At 44.4% G+C, this 5716-nt stretch overlaps 1 non-coding gene across 1 annotated transcript; it reads right to left on the reverse strand.

The window, feature by feature from the left end:
• Positions 1 to 5379: 5379 nt before the first annotated feature.
• Positions 5380 to 5463, reverse strand: Trnas-gga (transfer RNA serine (anticodon GGA)). Its single transcript is given in 2 exon segments — positions 5380 to 5414; positions 5424 to 5463. It is a non-coding gene; the product is annotated as a tRNA-Ser (tRNA).
• Between the last annotated feature and the right edge of the window lie 253 nt (positions 5464 to 5716).

A 5716-nucleotide genomic window follows, 5' to 3' on the forward strand; every position in this document is an offset into this window, starting at 1 on the left:
TTTCCTTGTGTGTCAACCCACTCAACTTCTCCATAAAAACCCTGGCACTCTATTGCTTACAGTATCTCTGACGGAAACCTTCTGTTAACTGCTCAAATGTATTTGCCTTTTTCATTGTCTCTTTCTCTCGGCACGGTGTTGTAACGTGCTGAGGCCTGACCCAGTTGCGACATACCGCTTATTTCCTGGTTCTGTCTCTGCCTCTGGTGTGACCGTGCTTTTCTTGTAGCAGGATGAATGAGTTTTAATAATCTATACTATTCTGTGCCGTAACATTACTTTGGTGTGAAGGTAGGGTACAAGGATAAGTCAACGGCTCCGCAAATATGTTGCAACTCTTGTTCACCTATACTATGAGAACGACTGAAAAATAATAAAAATAAAAATGATCTTTGGTTTTTGCTGTGCCTATGGGTTGGTGGGAGCCAACAAACCATACAGATAACTGCTATTTCTATTTGACTCCACCTGTAAAGACAGGAATGTCAACAACGAAAAGAGGAACAGTTCAATGTCTTAATCTTTCGTCTGTTATTCGATCTATTCCACGTTCAGATAATTCATCAGTTCCCACTCCATCCCAAAATCATGATTTTGAAGTAGAAAATGAAGACAGTGTGGCAGAAGAAGAATCCAAAAAGCCCTCCACATCCTATGAATCTGGTATAGACGAAAAATATGATAAACCACACAAATTGCGTTAAGCGTAATTGAGTGTCCCTATTCTAGACCTTTATTTATCGAAGAAGAAGGCAGAACTTCTAGGGTCAAGACTGCAGCACTGGAATCTTTCTCCAGTGCCATGTCAGTGTCTCACAGAACAGAAGTTGTCATGGGGATCTGATACCTGAAGAAAAACAATCTTATTGTTTGCTGCGTGTGACGTTAATGACTTGATGAAATAACTGAATTTCAATCGTGATCCAACTGATTGTAGGATATTCATATATTCCTCCAAGCTCAGTTTGAAAGCTGTATTACTTCACAACGGCAACCGCCTCCCTTCTATTCCTGTCGGTGATGCAGTTCACTTAAAGGAGACTTATGCCAACATAGTAGTCGACTTAATGAAATATGCTGAACACTATTGGAAAATCTGTCACAATCTAAAAATCTGTAATCTTAGGAAAGCTACTGGTGTACACTAAATACTGCTGATTTTTATGCATGTAGGACAGTAGGGATAATAAATCATATTACGGTATATTCAGTCATTCTGACCTGTAGCAAATATTAACTGTAGCGAGAAAAATGTTGTTGAGCATCTCGTGGACCAAAAATATGTTTTTTTACCACCCTTTCATATAAAGCTCGGCTGATGAAAAATTTTATAATAAATATGAACCGGGAGGGATAGGCCTTTAAATGCTTAAGAGACAAATTTCCTACATTATATGACGCAAAAGGTAAGAAAGGTAAAGCCTTGAATTCGACAACTTATAAAAGATCCTGCGTTTGAAAGAATTTTGGAGTGGAAAGAAAATGAAGCGTGGAATCCTTAAAGGAAGTCATTCATGTGTTTTTAGGCAACAAAAGAGATGAAAATTACAGTCAGTTGGTGACAGTACTTATGAAAAAATACACCAAATTGGATGCAACATGGCCCTTAAAATTCATTTTCCTCACTCATGCCTAGACTTTTCCCCTCGTAGTGCAATAGTTGTCAGTGAAGAACACGAAGAAATATTCCATCAGAATATTTCTATAATGGAACAAAGATATAAGGGCCATTGGAATGAAGCTATGATTACGAATTATTGCTGGTCTGTGTGCAGGGATGCTCCGGAACTCGCAAGAGGCAAACCAAAAGTCAACTACCTTTTAAAGCCATCACATGATTCTCTGCAGACCCAATTAACTGGCAAGTATACTATTGGAATGTAAATGTTATTAAAAAAAAGTATTGTTTTCTCTTAATCCGTTAAAATAAAATATTCCACCTGATATATATCAAAGAAGCGAGAGTTAATAAATATTTTTCTTTGTCAGAAAGGACTGAGACAGGAGTTACAAGCAAAATATGGTGGAGACCTCACAGACAAAGAATGGAACTCTTTTAAAAATGCTACTTGATAACAGCACATGAAATACTGAGGGAAACAAGGAGACTTAGAAATGCAGTGTGGTATGATCACGAATGTAGACAGGCATGGAACAGAACCGGAAAGCAAGACTGAAATGCTTTCGACGAAATACGAGATCAAATTGGGCATTATGTAATGAAAAGAGAATAGAACCAACAACGGTAAGTAGGAGGAACAAAGGGTAAGCCGTAAGGAGAAAGACAGAGGAAATGGAAGAGCGCTACGAAAGGAATGAAGGTAGAAAATTTTATGAGAATATTTAAGAAGGAACTCAAGAATATAGACAGAAAAAAAACTGCGAAACACAATTAAGGGATCATTTTCTCGAGGCCCCGTAATGGTCTCCCAATGTGACGGCTAAGTTTAAAATTTGGCATCAAACATTCCTCTATAATGGTGCAAAAGCGTGGCGCCCTGCGACGTCACCCTCGGTCTCGGCGACGCTTAGCAAGGCCTCGACACATGCGAGCCGCGCGGGATTAGCCGAGCGGTCTAGGGCGCTGCAGTCATGGGCAGTGCGGCTGGTCCCGGTGGAGGTTCGAGTCCTCCCTCGGGCATGGGTGTGTGTGTGTTTGTATAATTTAGGTTAAGTAGTGTGTAAGCTTAGGAACTGATGACCTTAGCAGTTAAGTCTCATAAGATTTCACACATATTTGAACTTTTTTTTTTTTGACACATGCGAAAAACAAAGGCTCGACACATGCGAAAACAAAGGTCAGAGCTCAGACGTTCATGTGTGGTGTAAAGTCAGTTAATGATGTCACATTGGCGCCAAATCTCACCGCAGTTCTGCCGAACGGCAATGTGGAAGTGTCACGCCATGGGAAGGTCGACATACCCTCCCTTACCCACATTTCACCCCATCTTTTGACGTCTCTGCGATGTAGGTGAGAACCACGACGCCCAGTTTTGAAATCAAGCGTCTTTCTTATGAGTGGTCGAGGAAAACATTTCAGACAAACCGCCGCTCAGAATCGACACGAAAAGGCCTCAGGCGGTGGCATACGGGACGTCAATGAGGCTACCCCTTGGAGCGTTGAACCAACACATTTTGCATTCGAAAATGACAGTTCGCAGTGTGATGAGCAATAGAGCGACGTTCTTGAGAACTTTCGACACTGTTGAGACCCACTGCACGATTCGAGCCCTCTCCACGGACATTGTGGGACTGCAAACCCATCGAATGTGATATGACTCCTTTGGTGTGTAACGCTCGCAATTTTTGCTGTGGTATACAGGGTGCAACCACTAGAGACCGTTTAAAACCATTCGACGAAATTTGAACGTGATCCGAAGCGGCAAAGGGTGTTTATACATTTTCAGCACTCCTGTTTCCCGCCCTTCTGTGGGTTGATCACAAAGGGAAGCGACATTTACATATGCGTGAATAAAATGGATGCCGTTCTCTCAACGACCCCGCAGTTCGGCAACACCCTCAGTGCCACCTATGCACCTTGTGGACCACATCAATAATGTACATTTACAGAGACTTCGATATCAGTGCTGCTCTAGCGCTTGAGGGCAAGCAACTCCTTCGCACAACTTGTATTCTGTATACCTAACAAGCAGGCGCTAGAGCAGCTGCGGAGCGTCATGTAGCTGTGTGGGTATCGAAGACTGTACAGGTTCATTTTAATGTGGTCAACAATGGTGCGCGGGTTGCACTGAGGGTGTTGCTGAAATGGGGTCTTGTAGAGCGGCCGTTTACCATTGGTGTCACGCATCTACCAATGTCGCACAGCACAGGAGGGTGCAAACAGGAGGGCTGAGAAGTCATTAACACCCTTTGCTTCTTCCGATCGCCTTCAAATTACGTCGAATAGTTTTGAACGGTCACTGGTAGTCCTATCCTATATTGAAATGGAAATGAACTCCCATGCTTCTTGACAGAGCGTAGGGGAACGATGCGGGAGATACGCACGGCCGTACTAGGCAAGGTCTTAATGGAGGTGAGTTGCCGTTGTCTTCCTCCGACCGTAATGGGGATGAATGATGATGATGAAGACGACACAACAACACCCAGTCATCTCGGGGCAGGTGAATATCCCTGGCCCCGCCGGAAATCGCGCCCGGGATCCCCTACTCGGGAAGCGAGAACGCTACCCGCAAGACTACGAACGACGGACCCATCCTATATACTAAAGCAAAAATTGAGATCGCGCTACACTCCAAAGAGGTCAGATCACGTTCATGGGGTTGCACCCCCACGATGTCCTTAGATAGGGGTTGAATGGACCGGCGGGTGTTAGCAGTGTCGAACATTGTCAAGAACGTCGTACTGTTGCTTATAGCACTGCGAACTGTCATTTCCGACTGTAAAATTTGTGGCTTCATCGCCAAGGGAAGGGATGGTTTTATTCACGCCATTTACATCTAATGGTGTGTAGCGAAGGGTATTTTATTTACCACTAACTGAGCCCTCCAACCCTGGTGCACCCGCGAATAGCGCGTGAGAAGAATGATTGTCGGCAAGCCTGTGTATTGCCACTAATTTCTCGAATTTCCTCCTCATGGTCATTACGCAAGACGTATGTGGGAGGAAGTAATATGTTGGTCGACTCTTCCCGGTGAGTGCTCTCTCGAAATTTCCGTAGTAAATCTCTCCGTGATGCACAACGCCTCTCTTGTAACGTCTGCCAGTGGAGATTGTTGAGCATCTCCGTAACGGTCTCATGCCGGCTAAATGATCCCGTGACGAAACGCGCCACTCGTCGCTGGATCTTCTCTGTGTTATCGATAGCTACGATGCCATGGCGCAGGTGCAAGTTCATAGGTTGGCACTACATCGACACCGACGACAGCGCCCTCTAGCCGGCGCTGTCCAGCTCTACGAGCGCCGCTGCAGATTCTACCCATTTTATCAAGAGCAGACGGTATGGAAACATCTCTTCAACCTCAGAGGGTGTCGGCTTGCTGTTGAGACTATGTACTACTTACGACGGGTCTAAGGCTTCGCACCTCAGTGCAAAGTTATGTATTCAGTTAATATTGTGATATAGTAAAACCATTTCTAAGAGCAGTACCGAGAGATTTTCACCTTATCCTGCTGCTACTCACTTCCTACGTTCGGCCCACCCTCCAGTTTACAGGAGCAGACCCACGCGACATCTTCCAGGCGGGATACAAAATTCTCTATCTCTTCTATCAGTCCTACCTGGTAGGGATCCCGGATGGATGAACAACAAAATGGTTCAAATGGCTCTGAGCACTATGGGACTCAACTGCTGCGGTCATAAGTCCCCTAGAACTTAGAACTACTTAAACCTAACTAACCTAAGGACATCACACACATCCATGCCGGAGGCAGGATTCGAACCTGCGACCGTAGCGGTCGTGCGGTTCCAGACTGTAGCGCCTTTAACCGCTCGGCCACTCCGGCCGGCGATGAACAACACTCAAGAATCGGTCGATCAAGCGCCTTATAAGCCACTTTCTTCGTGGATGAGTTACATTTCTTTAAGATACTTCCTATGATTCCGGCATCTGCTTTTCCACTATTTTTTTATGTGGTCATTCCACTTAAAGTCACTCTGGATAATTGCTCCCAGATCTTTTACGGTAGATACTATTTCCCGTGGTTTGTCATCAATAGGATAGCTACACAGTCGCGGATTTGTTTTCCTATATATGCG

Source organism: Schistocerca nitens, chromosome 3 (genome assembly GCF_023898315.1).
Source record: "Schistocerca nitens isolate TAMUIC-IGC-003100 chromosome 3, iqSchNite1.1, whole genome shotgun sequence".
NCBI lineage: Eukaryota > Metazoa > Arthropoda > Insecta > Orthoptera > Acrididae > Schistocerca > Schistocerca nitens.